Source organism: Leucopleurus acutus (genome assembly GCF_964270905.1).
Source record: "Leucopleurus acutus genome assembly, chromosome: 1".
Taxonomy (NCBI): domain Eukaryota; kingdom Metazoa; phylum Chordata; class Mammalia; order Artiodactyla; family Delphinidae; genus Leucopleurus; species Leucopleurus acutus.
Window position 1 is genome coordinate 190,023,489 of NC_139142.1, and position 14,811 is coordinate 190,038,299.

The following is a 14,811-nucleotide window of genomic DNA, read 5'->3' on the forward strand; positions in this document are numbered from 1 at the left end:
CTTTTCACAATTAACCAGGCTGGATTGGAGGCGGGATGGTCCTAGAGTCCCCAGCACAGCCTTAGCCAGGGTCCTGTTCACGACAGGTCAGAATTCCATGGAGCAGATTGCTTCTGTAGCAAAGAAAAGAAAATGTAAAACGCCCAAGGTGCTTCCATAGGTTTTAGGTAATAACGATGAAAAGAAAGTGTTGATGTACGATGCAGACTATTTCAGTGGTCTGTGATGCTCTTGGTTGGTAGTTTAAATGAATCTTCCACAACTCCCAAATTTTTCTCCATGAAAGCCAAGCATCTGCTTTAAAAAAAAATCACTTTGGATGAATATCAATATTGTTTAACCTCTTCTTAGTCAAATTAAAGTATATTTTGGTGTCATTTTCAAGGATATCCAAAATATTGCCAAATGAGAGCAAAGGTCTTCCCAGTCGCATTACCACGATCCCAAGGCGGTTTGTTGGCTGCTTTGCAAAATTCAGCAAAATCTTCTTAACTGTTCGGTGTTTGGAACTACAGCATAAATGCAACTCAGGCATTTATATGTTTCCTTGTTCTTCCAAAAATAGACACATCCGTGTGCTTAAAAGAATAAACGGATATTTCTGAGCCTGCAAGAAAAAAAATGTACAATAATTTCTTCCTTCACATTCAAAAGTTCCAGCTTCCCCTGCTCTGGTCTGGCTAGCACAAGCAGGTATGGCTCAAAGAGAGAGAGACAGAGAGACAGAGAGAGAGAGAGAAAGAGATTAAAAACCGAGGAATCAGACATACAAAAAGGTAGTTTGCATGAAATGAAATCTCGGCCATAGTTCCCCACCCCCACCCTCATCTTCCTTGTAATTTCCCAGGAATTTTGAAGAGAATTGGGAATTTCAAGAAGTGCATCCGGAAATTAAGGAAGCCTATTTAAGAGAGTCTGTAACTCAGAGGTTGGGATTTGAAAAGTCAGCCCTGGACTACTGTTGCACTCAGCACAGATGTAATCGCCGCTCTTCAACTTAATCAATGTGTGTACAAACCGCGATGTCTAGTTCTTGCCTTTGAAATCTAAGGCTAGCATTTCCATCCAAGAAATCAGAGCTACAGCAAATTACATTTTTGTCCCTTGAATGAGAGAAGGATCATTGAATGGATCTCGTGATATTTCAGGCTTTAAACGTAACCGAGAGGCAGCAATGAACAATGCCTCGTCACAGCTAATACCATCCACCGAGTTGGCTTTCTTTTGCATCTGGATCTATCACACCGCGTTTTTCTCTTTCACTTTCGCAGGAGGCAAAATGGTAAAGGTTTAAGCAGAAAGCAAAGTTTCCAGGAAAAGCAGATGCTGGTGTTTTTTTTAAAGTATAATGACCAGAGTCTACTACAAGCGACAATAAGGTCGTTTTAAAATTCCTCCTGATGCACTTATATACTGCCAGCCCTCTCCCTCCCACCCCACCCCGTCCAATTCCCCTCCCCCAGCTTTAAGATTTCCACCAAAGAGTCAAACAGCCAAGAAATAGTAAACTCAAAAAAAGCCTCTGAGAAGACATTACAAAAGGTTGGCTAGAGCATTCTTTTTTTTTTTTTTTTTTTGGCCAGGTAGTTCTAGTTGTTCTCAATTCCTATTTAGATTTACACACACACACACACACACACACACACACACACACACACTCCTATTCCTCCTGCACAAGGCAACATGACTTAGAAACCATTTCAAAATCACCTTTTCCTCTCCTTCCTCCCCTTCCACCTTTAAAATACTGGCAATATGGGTGGTTTTTAAAACTAACAGAATAGTATTTTTTAAACTAAAGTTACAATCTGTTGGGTCACATGGAGAAAAATAAAGGCCAAAAGATTTGGGAAGTGGGTCTATGTATACAATTTATGCGAATATCTTTGTATGTGCACTCAGGTACCTTCACACTTATACATTTTTAATACTCCTATTACACATATTTCTTCTTGTCTAATACATTCTTTTGTTCCTTTAACTTCCCCATCGGGGTGTGTGTGTGTGTGTGTGTGTGTGTGTGTGTGTGTGTGTGTGAAGGCGTGAGCGCGCGCGCGCGCGCGCGCTCACGCCTTCTCACACACACACACACACACACACACAGAGTGTGACAGACAGCTTTCTTGTGGCCATCAGGACACGTTGTATATCCGGGGTCTTCTCCAGGCACATTGGGGGTCGATCCCGATAAAAAGATCTAGCAGAGGCCCCTGAGCGCTCACACATGAAAGGCAGGGGACTTTAAGATGGATTTGCATGCACACAGGGGATTTCGATCAATAGCTACCAACATTTATGGCTTAGATTATTAATGTGAAAGCTGGCCAAAAGAATGGGGATGAAAAATTAAAGGTGTCTGTTATCAATTATGCTTAAAGTTATGCAATAATTTACTTACTTTGCCTGGATGTGCAGATCCAGATGTATAAAGTACTATTCTTCAAAAGCCAGGGGGTTTCTTTGATAAATATGTTGACCATGTCAGCCGCTTCTACAATCAAAGATGAACCCAATTCAGATGATGGACTGTATTCAAATTCTTTTTTAAGAAAGGATATATCAACTTCTATGTTTCTCAAACACATATACCTACGTGGGTGGATACGCCCAAATTAACATTTATGTGTCTATCCCTCTCTGAGGGTCCAGGGGATTACTTAACTGAGAATTTAGGCATATATATGATATGCATTGAGTTTGTTAATTAAATGCGATTATTTAGTCAGTGAGGAATGCATAACCTACACACTATCATAAAAAGTGTTTTAGCTTTGAAAACAAAGCTGCTTGCTAGAGGAAAATCCTCTGTGGCAAATACAGACAGAAAAACATAAATGTCCACTTACTTCTGCATTTATTGTAAAAAATCAGCACTTTCAGTTTTTAAAGTGATGGGCTATGAAAACATGAACATATTTGTCTTTACTTATCCTGTGCTGATGTGCTACATTTATCTTCAAATGTTCTATTTTGATTTATTTTCACTGTATTTTATGTTTAAATACCATTGCAATTCAGTCTGACCTCTTTCCTCTGGAGCGAAGTAATGCACACGGCATTTACAGTCTTTTAAATGGTTAGCTGGGAAATGCAATAGCAATTTGCAGAAGTAGTTTACTAATGGGGAAAGTTCTTTTGAAAACCTGAAGGAAAACCTAAGAGTACTTTTGCATTTCTACACTACAATGTCATATAATTAAAGTACTGAAGAGCATTAAAATAATCCTTTCCATTCCCAGCCTTCACCCATACATACATAATTTAAATGAGGATCGCCCCCCCTCCCAACCCCACCACCATCACCTAACTCTTCACCATATACATTTTGTTTTAGTGATTGCTGGCACATTTTGTTCAAAATGATTCAGACAGAAAAGACTAAGGAACATCACAAAGGCCTCAACAATGTAAGTATACTGGTTAGAAGAATAAAAGAAGTCCTTGTACTGTTAGCCAAAAGTAACTATAAATACTTACAACATAACAAAATCTAAAATAATAATAATTTAAAGTCTTATATGGCTGAATTAATTGAGGATATAGGACAATAAAATCTTGTGTGAGAGTCAACAGTTCCTTACCTAAATTTATGTCATATCACATGTTCTCTGCTTTTGGGGAGAGGAAAATGAGAACGGAGGGAGGAGGAAATGGCTAAATTAAGGAACAACTTAAATTATAACTCAGTACATTTTCTTTAATATTTTTCTTTTTTGTCTCATCAAACAAATCAGGGTAAGTCTCCAAAAGGGCCCATCCTTCTCTTCTTAGGCATTTAAAAATCCTGTTTTTAACAGAAATTTGGGACACAGAGTATATGCCATGTTGTCTACTGACCCATAATCAAAATGCAGTGACCTTCTACCCTTTTTTGCCCCCTGACCCATCTTGAATTCAATGCAGCCTTTATAAATTTGCAAATCCTTGGAGGTAAAGGGGGTTTTGTGAGGCTTTGTTCTGAAAAAGCCCTAAGAGTGTGCTTTCTAAATTAGACAAAGGTAAAGCAACAAACCCTAGTGGACAAGATTTTATACAGGTGAGCAATAGGCAACTCTTCAGGTAACACATATTGCAAGCTAAAAAGCAGTTATAAACATGGGAGACAAGAAGGTTATAGATTGTGTCAAATTAGAGTGTGGTACAAATCACTTTCACGATGTAAGAAATGGTTAGGCCACAATCTTCCTGCTCTCCTCATCTCAAGGGCTGTGGGGGACCCTAGTGACCATGGAAGGAATGGGGGGGGAGGGTAGTAAAGAGAGAGGGGAGGGAGGGTGGCAGGGAAAAAAAGAAAGGAGCAGGACCTGATCTGAATCTACAGGCACATTCCCTTATCTTTCCTGCTATCAGCCAGTTTAAAGGACACCATAATTATGATGGTGATAAAACAATGCCTGCTTATGTGTGCTGAATAAATAATGTTTACAGCTCAAGAATCTTTTAATTCCAATTAAATGCCATCAAAGAAAAGCCACTTTTCCTACTGCAACGCCTTTCCCCCAATTATCTTGTTTTGTTGCAATATTTTCCTATGAGACACCAGGGCCTCTCACAATTGATCCTGAATGTAGAAAAAAAAAATCTGAGAAAGTAGTGTTCAATGTTGGTGTATCAAATAATACACAAACCTCAAGACCCACAATTTATTTGGATTACCCCAATTTTTGTTTATTTCCCATCAGGGCCAAACGTGTAGAAACCTAAGTGATGACACTCAGTGTTGAGGCCTACCTATGGGCTGCTGAAGCCATACTGAAATTCTGAGCACCCATGAGGGGAGAAGGGAAAGATAAGGCATGTGGGGCCTGATGGTCTCTGGAAAGGGAATCCTCTGGTTCTGTTCCCCTGGCTTCAGCCCAAATCCTTCTAGGAGCACTGGAGCCAATCACTGTCTTCCACTGCTGCAGCTACTGGGCGCACACAAAAAAGCGGGAGATCAAAAAACCCCAAGTTCACATTTATGGATACACAAGGATCATTTCGTATTCATGACTTCAACAAATCACATCATAATCAGATTTAAACAGGGTTTGGGCAGGAATGCCCACCAGGCTGGACACTAAACACTGACATGTATAACACGCTAACCAGAAAAGTCACTTGCTAAATTTTGGAATCATAGATTTAAAATTGTCTTTCAACTTAAAAAATCTCACTTTTTGCTTTTGAGGCCAATTTTTACACTAATTCATTTCAAGCAAGCGCCCCTCTTTAAGTCATTCCGCAACGTTATAATTCAAATTTCTCTTTGCTTCCTTTCTCAGTTCCAGTAGTGTTTTGAAAAAACACATGGCATAACAAACGTTATGGAAAACCCACTCGTTCCGTTAAATGTCCATACAAACCTGCCTTGTTACTCCATCTGTCTAAGCAGCACATTGCTAAGAAGAAACTTACACACACACACACTTTCCTCGAAGAAATATCTAATATTTCTTGGCAAATTCTATTTGGTGATGTGGTACAAAAATACACTGGTAAAAAATTTCAAGGGATACATAAGTTTTCTGGATACTTGCGGGCCCCTTTCCTTTTGAAAGTTTAGAGCTCCAATACCCTCAGTTCTACTGGCAGAATTAGGATGGACTTAGAGGGTCCTAAACGTGACCGATTCACTAAGGCGGGGGGCTACAGCTTGCAGCAACGTGCTCGGCAACTTAATCCTACGCTAAAAGAGGGCAGAGAACGAAAAAGAATGGAATACAAACTCTCCCGACATTCGTAGTTACTTTCAAGGTGGATTGTGTATTTTAAGGCTGATGGGAACGTCTGGTTTTGGGAGCAAAAAGAAGAGAAGGTAAGTGTTTGTCCTTGTATCCACCAGTTCGTAGAGAAACAATGAAAGAACAAAGGGAACCACTTCTCCATCTGAACATTTTCTGAATATCCCTCCGTTTCAAGCCAGAAAGCTTGCGAGAGGATTCGCTTTACTCTACCGTAAGCAGTTGTTGCTAGGCTTGCTGAACTAAGAAAGAGAAAGAAGTTGATCGGCAGTGTAAATATAGACTAAATAATAATAATAAAGGCTCGCTGTGGCTAATCTCCACAGCTCCAGTCGCAACAACTTAGAGCAGAAGTTGCTAAATGCAGGAAGGGAAAGCCCAAGGAAGAACCTTTACAGATTTCAAACTCAGTCACTTAAATAGCCTTACTTGCTTTTTGAAATGATTTCTGCGCACAAAATATGTAGGTTACTGTCTATGGGAAAAAAGAGCGGCATACTGTTTAGCTCGAAAAATGTTCTCTATTGCTATGTGGAAAAAAATTTTTCTAAAGGAAAGGGGATTCAAGAATTGACACTACTGTTTGCTGATAGAAGAAATGGCAGCAGCGGTGGCTGGGAAAGGAGAGAGAGTCGTATTTAAATGTGTTTGCTTTTGGGTATGGTGGTTATCGGCAAGTCTGCCTTTGTGGGTCTGTGTGGCTGAATGAGTAAGTGACCGAGTGCAGTCGGCATTATATAAATGGATCGGTGTGTGGGGGCAGCCCCCACAGCCGACGAGCACGTGAAACACATTTTTTTACTGCCCCCCAAGCGGCGACCAAGCCCCTCTCCACCCCACCCCCAAATCCGTATATTACCTGCCCAGTTACAGTGACACATGTTTATGTTTATAGTCCTGGTTTGTAGTAGTGTCAAGAGCCGCAGCAAGAGAAGGGGGAGGAGAGAAGAGAGGGAGGAGTAAATGCAACCACCCCCACTTGTTGTTAAAGCAAATTTACTGCGTTATTGCAAGCCCGGTACGGGGGGCTGGGAAGTGAGTTGAGAGGAAGGGTAGAGTTGGGTAGTGTGTTGGTGGTGGAAGGGGGGGGTGGGTGGGGTTAGGAGATACGGGATGGAGCTCCTCTGCTCCAGCGGCCCGGGAAAAGCAGCGCGGTCAATAGGGGAGCATGCTGGCGCGGTCGAAAACAAAAAGGTTCCTCCTGCTCGCTGCGTTCACGTGGGGGGGATCTGCACGCAGGGCTCCAGGGCCCTGACCTCTGACCCCGGCTCCTCTCCGCGCTCTCCCGGTGCCGCGCGGCCACTTTTTACCCAGGATCCCTCGCGCGGGCCGCGCTCGTGCCGAGCTCGAGTCCTTCTTAATCCTCCATTCCCCGATTTCCATCCCCTCCCCCTCCCGCCGCCAGCCCCGGGGGAGGATTCTCCGGCAGGGAACCCCCGCCCCACCCCCACCCCGAGAGCCCAGGCCTAGGCGGCCGCAGTCTGACCGGGTGGGGCGGGGAGTGCAGAGCCGGCCTCCCCTGCCGGGCCGGGCCTGCGGGGGAGGGGAGGAAAGGGGAAAGGGAAGGGGGGAGGGGATCTGAGAGGAGGGGGCCCGGAGGCCCGGCCCCGCTGCCCTGCGGCGGCCTGGACCTGTTGACTGCTATTGGTCCACCTCGTCCTGCGCCCTCTCCCTGCCCGCCGCAGTCCCGGTCCTTCTGCGGAAACGTGGGGAGGGAATAAGGATGGCTGTTCTCTCCGCCTCCCTCCAACTTTAGTTTTTTCTTAGGGGATGAGAAAGCAAAGTAATCTCATCCGCTGCGCCATCCTTTCTCATAAAGTACCGTCATGCGCGGGCCCACCGCCCTCCCGGCCCCCGCTATTTAAAACCTTCTCTCTTTCCCAGACTAGCTCCCCTGCCCGGAGCCCGAGGGCCCTCGACGCCCCCGCTGCGCCTCCCCCCGCCTGGCCTGGCTTCGTCTCCAGCGAATTGTGTTGCTTTTCTTCCCTAGAAGCTTACTCGTCCACGTTCCACTTTTTTACCATCCCAGGAGGCGTAAGATAAAACCTCTGATTTGCTGCGTGCTGCCGGACACATTCTCTGCCCTCTCATCAAAATGCACTTGATGGAGAGTTTAAAATAACAATATTTAAAGGAGGAAATAAAAAGAGAAGAGAGTTCTTTTGCCAGGTTAGACGACATAAATGCGTTAAAATTAAAAAAAAAAACGTATTTAGAGTTAAAGGTTTTATGGGATTTGCTGTAGTTCCGTCTAGGTTTTGGATTTCCTGGGGGAATCTTTTCCTGAGGGAAATAGCAAATGGAAATTAAGGTGGAAGTGAGACATCTCAACCACTTCCGAAAATAAAGGAGAAATTTAGAAAATATATTAAGGAAATAGCGGGAAGGCGGCCGCAGCGAAAGCTGGAGTAGCCGAAGGCAGCGCCTCGGTGTCTCAGTCGGAGAAAGGAGGGACAGCCCGGGGACGGGAAGGAGGCGCGCGGCGGCGGGGCGAGCGGCGGGCCGGGCCGCAGCCCTCGGGAGGAAGGCTGAGGCCGGCAGTGAGAGCGCGAAACCGCGGGCGGGGAGGGCCGCGGTGGGCGGGGGCGGCCGGGCGCGCGGCCGGCGCCGCCGAGGAAGCGGGAGCCGGGTCCCGCTCGCCCGGACGCCCCCATTGTTCGGCCCTCGTGCGGCAGTTCGCCGAGTGCGTCCTTCCCGAGGGAGGGGTCCCCCGGCCCGACTCGGCCCCCACCCCCACCTCCCCGAACTACAACGCTTGGGCCGGGTCGGGTCGGCGCGGCAAGTTTTATGATCAGTGTCGGCCGGCGAGGGGTTCCCAAGTCCAGACCGCGTAGGAAGGAGGCTTTACAACGTGCCGCTAAATTGGAGGAAGCTGGGCAAGGCTGCGACTCACACACGAAAAGAAGAGGGAAAGCAGCATAGATATGTTTGCAAAGTGATAAGTAGATAGAGACAAATGTGGGCGATTTTTTTTTCTGGATCTGGAAAGTTAGAGCCCATCATATCCTATTTTAAATCTCTTTAAATGTATGGATTCGAAAATGAATGTCGGGATTCAAAGGAGTTCGGAAAAGCACGTTTCGCTGTCTCTATTTATTATTATTCAGCTCTTTGTTGTATACAAGGAGTCTAATTTTAAAAGGCTGGGTTGAGCTACCCCTAACAAAAACAGGCTTGGTTTCTTAACGTGAAATGCATTTTCAAAATAACAGTGAAATTCAAAAGGGAAAAACGTGTCATTAGCTTTTATACCACGTTTTAGAAAGAAATAATTGTAAGCAACCTACGAAACTCTGCCTGTTTTCCTTTGTGAGGCATGTGGAAAAAATATTTCTGGCAAGCATCACAGTTTTAAAAAATGAAGATTTCCAACAAGTGCTCGCGAATCTTGAAGACAAGACCAAAGTCATCGTGCGTGAAAACTCATGGAGAAATAATTTCAGTCCTTTCGCCCAAACCTTACTGGGGCAAGACAGTAATTTCGACTTAGATTGATAATAGACTTTGCGGAAATTCCTTCTAAAATGCCCATTACTAGTCTGTGTATTATACAGCACTGGTTTCCCAAGGTGGATTTTTAAAAACCAATTAGAATTGATCTCTAGTGGAATATTATATTTACACGTCATCTTGAAAACATCATTTGACAAGAGTTTTGAATTACCAGAAAGAAGTTAACAGATGATGTTCATAAACAGCCTCTGTTTGAAAAGAACCCTTAAGAGTCAGTTAAAGGTAGTGGTGGTTGTGATTTTGTATTTGAAATGCTATAGAAGTGGTTTGCATTTTAACACTTTCATTTTGCGGATCTTCCTAAACTTGCATTTCCTCACGGAAATCATTCAGTTATTTCGAGATATAGGGAGAAATTCTTATATAAGAAATCATTTGAGGTGTAACTATGGAAAGGTTTGAACGGAAAAAAAATTGGTGTTGAAATTAGATATTCTCAATCTGTTCATTCCTCCCACACTCATCCTCCCATCGTCCCCCTCCCCAACTACTTGGATTCAATTTACATTTTTTATTTATAAGTCTTTGGATGTTTAGAATAGCTTTATAAGTTTATCTGCTATGTAGTTGATTGCAGAAGGTGAATCTTTTTACATCTTTTAGTGTTTCAGGCATTTGGGGGTTTTATTTAAATTAAAAAAAATATGTTGCAAGTCATGATATACTTGTGAGAAAAACAACAAATGGGCGGAAAAAAAGGGCATGAATGGGGGTGGGGATGGAGAGGGACAAGAAGCGTTCCAGGTCAGTCTTTGTAATACCTTTCTTTAGTTTTCTGTCATTATATTTTCCACTTCTGCTTGCATCAAAGATCATTGCTTTTTAAATTGGGGTAAATTGCCACCATATAAAAATTACCTACAGTTTGGCTGTTACGCGCCACAGTAAAGACTGACAAAAAGTGATCGGAGGCTTGTGTGTTTAATTCGCCAGGAATGTTAAGCTTCATAAGATGCACCCTATGGGGCCATGGTGGTATTTGGCACTGTTACTGTACAATTCCAAGAGGTAAATATACACATTATAGATTTAAAAAATCTAAGATGTACTAGGCAAACAGTTTATTGATTGAAGGAATAAAAAAATGAATTTGTCAACCTCATTCTTTCTGGGACACAATGCAGTTAATTAACATATTCTAGGGCTTGTTTCTGGATTTGGTAAGCAGTGGCCCCTTTCAGAGAGGAAAACATTTAAATCTTAAAAAGTAGTCTTCTTAGGTCCAAATAGTATTTAGCAATTCAGTTTAATTTCTGATTCTTCTTTTTTTTCAGTCCAAGATATGTTTCATTTCTTGCAAGGTTCTCTTCCATTTCAAAAACTGATTTTCCTCTTTTCCATGTCCAGAATCTTTTCACTTGGATAACCTTATTGTATCCTATAAACAGACACTTAAATATGTCACTTTAATCACACTTTAATTATAACAGAAATGCAAATCTTCAGTGTCAGTAAAAAAATGGGAACATGGACCTTACATTCCTGCCCTTACATTATATTGATGATACTCTGAAAAGTCTAAAGTGTAACACCTTTAAGTATTATTGCATCATGGAAAAAAATAGCCCAGCTCTGAAATGTTATTGGGGTTTGTGTAACACCTAGAGGATCTAAAGGCATCTTTTAGATATTATTTTTCTGTTGGTAATTACACGGTGTTTTACCCAAAAATGTAAATATAACCAATGCATATCAATTTTATAGCAAAAGGCGTGGCTCTGAAGCCAAACACAGGATTAACCAAACTAAACCCTTTAAAGTAAATATTAGGCCTTGATTCTTAAAAAGATTTTAAAATTTAAATTACATACAATTTAAATTTCAGAATTACCTAACTAAACTTTTTAACAATTAAGTGTATGTAACAATAATATTAATTATGATTGATTCTAAGTTAGAGTCTGTTTTGTAAGAAAATGACTTTTACATGGAGAGGTGGTTAACAGTTGAGGGCTATTTAAATACAGACAATTCTAAATTACCCGGTAAATAAAAACTCTTCACCTATATTAATTTCAACTATTGAAAATCTTTAAAGCCAATTTATCTGAAAATTTCCTAATCATTACTTAGAAATTTTAGTTCAGGTGTACATACAAAATAAAGCCTTGCTTTACTCTGAAGAATAAAGCTCAGACAGCAATTAACTTTTAAACACCAATACTGTACATTAAATGAATATTTATTGTGGGCCTACTACGTGCAGGACACTTGCTAGGCGGTATGGTGAGTTTAAAAAAATCACCTAGTAAGATTAATATGCTTCGTTAAATGGAATTTTCCAAAAGCCATTAACGGAATATCAACTGAAAATATAATTGAAATGAATACCTTTTAATGAAATTTCTGATAGTGCTCCATGAATAGGTGCCATGCATGGGTTTGTACCCATAAAGACACAATACTCACTTATTGTGAGATAAATAACAAAACTAGTATCACAAATACCTCAATATTTTAATCATACTAGTATAAACATATGGCTCATAAACTTTTCATGTAAAAGGTAAGAAACCTTGGATACCAAATGAGCAAAACAAAATTTTATTCAGAGATTCCTTTAGAAGAGGGCGTATCTTAAAGTTTGTGCAGATCATAAGGAATTGCCTTATTGCTTTTTCCAACTAATTTATTTAGAAAGAAAATTATAGTTTCTGATGAGGTTTAGTAGATGAATGAATTCTGATAATTGCTTTTTGTTTAAAAACCTAGGTATCAGAGCCAATACAGAATTTTAAACACTTTATGGAAGTTAAGAATCTGAGTTAAGGAAAGTGCATCTAGTCTTAACATTATAGAAATATACCTCAATTTCTATACCTCATTAAAGAAATATACTTCAACAATGGGTATAATAGACTAAACATAACAGGCAAATAGCAGAAGGCAAATAAAACTTCAATTTAAAAAGGAGATAAATATAAGCAATACTAACCTAGGAACCAAGTTTGGTTTTAAATATTTCGTTCGTAAGTATCTACTAATGTAAATGATTATGGAAAATCAAATCCAAAAATTTGGTGCCCAGGATGAGGAATAAAGAAAATTATAAGAAGATATATTACCCATACAGGAAGAAAATATAGTTTCCCATTATAGTAGGGTTAGAGGTTACATCATAAAATACTTTACTTGAGTTTTTTGTGGTTTGCCTCAGATGATTAGTTCAGAGAAACAGATGAGCCATTACTGAGTTAGCTGCTGTTGTTATGTGAAGAAGTATACTGGGACCACAGGCTTTTGTTTTATTCTACAGGTACTAGGTGTACTTTTTCAAAGAATATTTTGAGAATGTGGAATCAGATTTAAAGGATAACATTATTTTAAGATTGAAATTGTACTTTTCTATAAAGTTATTCTATAAATCCCATGAACTTTTTTTTTTTTAACATTACCATGTGTTGTTAAAAACTTGCTCGAACTTTAACGATTCTGGCACTTTATAAGTTGTATCCATTCTGAGTTATGAGAATTAGCATAATCAGCCAATCATACACATACATATAGCACAAAGGACAAATATAACTTGCTCACTGCTGTATTTCCTGTATCTAGTAAATGTTCCCTGGCTCACAGTAAATGTTCCATAAATATTTACTGAATGAATAATTAATTGTATCTCTGAACTATTTTGTAATGTCTGTTATTCTTATCACCTAATATTTTTTAGAAATATATTAAATATTATACTTCTGATATATAACATAAGAAAAAGTTCTATATCTGGTACATGAGTTAAAATTAGAATGACCTATTTAGCTCATTATGTTTTTTCTTACAGTTTTCATAACATTTAATATGCTAAATATCAGTTTTAAATAATTTGACTTATATTTTGTCAACATTTATATGTACATCTTTAATAAAATTTCTTCTTCAGATACTATTATTTATATATAGGCCTGTTCTTAAGAAATAGTGTATTTTCTCTATTTTTCTAAATTTCAAAAATGTATTACAAATGATGAACTTTTTTGTTTTGTTTTGGAAACAGTAAGCGTTCACCTACATTTCTTCTATTAAGTGTTACAGGATAGGGTAAAGTACCCATCTTTCTTTACATATAAATTAATTCCATCACAAGAACTAAGCTCCAATGCATTAAAAATAAAATGAATGTATTTTAAAATAATTTATTTCATTAAGGTTCGACTGCAGTGTTTAGCAAGGGAAATTTCACATTAATTTTAACTAAAAATTACTCTTCATTAAGAGTGTGAACCTGATCAGGAATTGGATGTTGAACTGGTATCCCTTGTAAAGGGGTAAAGATAAGATATACAGTAGAGATACACAAAACAATATAGATTTGTTTGAACACGGTTTTAGTTTTAAAAATATTAGTGGTATTTTAAGAACATCATTATTATATGTTTGGAAATTTATTATTACCATACCCTCCAAAAGAAGTTGCATTTTATAAGTATGTAATCTTTTTTTTTTTTATAAGTATGTAATCTTGTAGTCACCTTTTTAAAATGCACTAATATAACTAAATTCTCATTTTTTGGTCTCTTTAGTGTACATTTTTCCCCTATCTTACACTTCTAGATTTGCATTACTGTAGCCATCTCACTTCGCTTTTAGAATGTGTGAATATATTTGCTGATATATGCTTGCATTGTAGTATATCTATTATAATTCTTAAATAGATTTCTAGCAATTAATTTGCAATAGAAAAAGCAGCCATGCCACCAATTTTTTTTTTTCTTTATGAGAACACTTGGAATGCTTTTAGAACTTAAACCATTATCTTTTGGTGACTGACTAGGAGAACTTGGGTTCCTTCATCTTTTAGCATTTTATATAACTGCATTTCCCAGATCCCCACATTATATTGCTAATTCCTGATAAACAGTCATTTTGTACCTGTAAGGTATTTATCAAAGTCATGAATTCGCCTTGTAACTATGCTTGTCATTTAAACAATCTATCTATATTCCTATTTCATGCTAAACTTTTTTGGCCTAAAATCAATATTGGACTAAAAAGGATACATAGGGGGTAGGGCAACAGCTGAAGATTTCACAGCTCAAAACTGCTCAATATCCAGCTAATTATTCAGATAGGCCTGATCCATTTTCTATTTGTATGTGAGTGAGCTCCCATCTTCCTGCCACTTAAGTGGCCTTAATAAAAAATTGACAAATTTTCAAGAGTAAATTTGGAGTACAGAGCCAGATCAGAGAAATCCTCAATTGAAAGGACTCCACTGTCACATGGTGTTAGAGATCATTTGGTGCCTGACTAGAACTTGGGTTCCCTCAAACTGCGATTTCCTGATCCTCACATTATATTGCAAATTCCTGATTAACAACCGTTTGTACTCCTACACAGCAAGTTGCGGGTAGCATAGGTGTTCCCTCTTCGAATACAACCCAACCTAGGCTTTTGACCCTGTCTGTGATGCACTTTCAGTTGTCACTGGGCCCAGTGTGGTGTGTAAACGGGCAGCCGACTTGGTGGCACTTCCACTGGGTGAACTTTGGGTAGAGTCCAGGATGTGAACTTAATGGGTGGAAAGGCTTCGGCACTACAGTGAAGTTCGCGCGGCCAACTGCAGGAAGCCATGCTT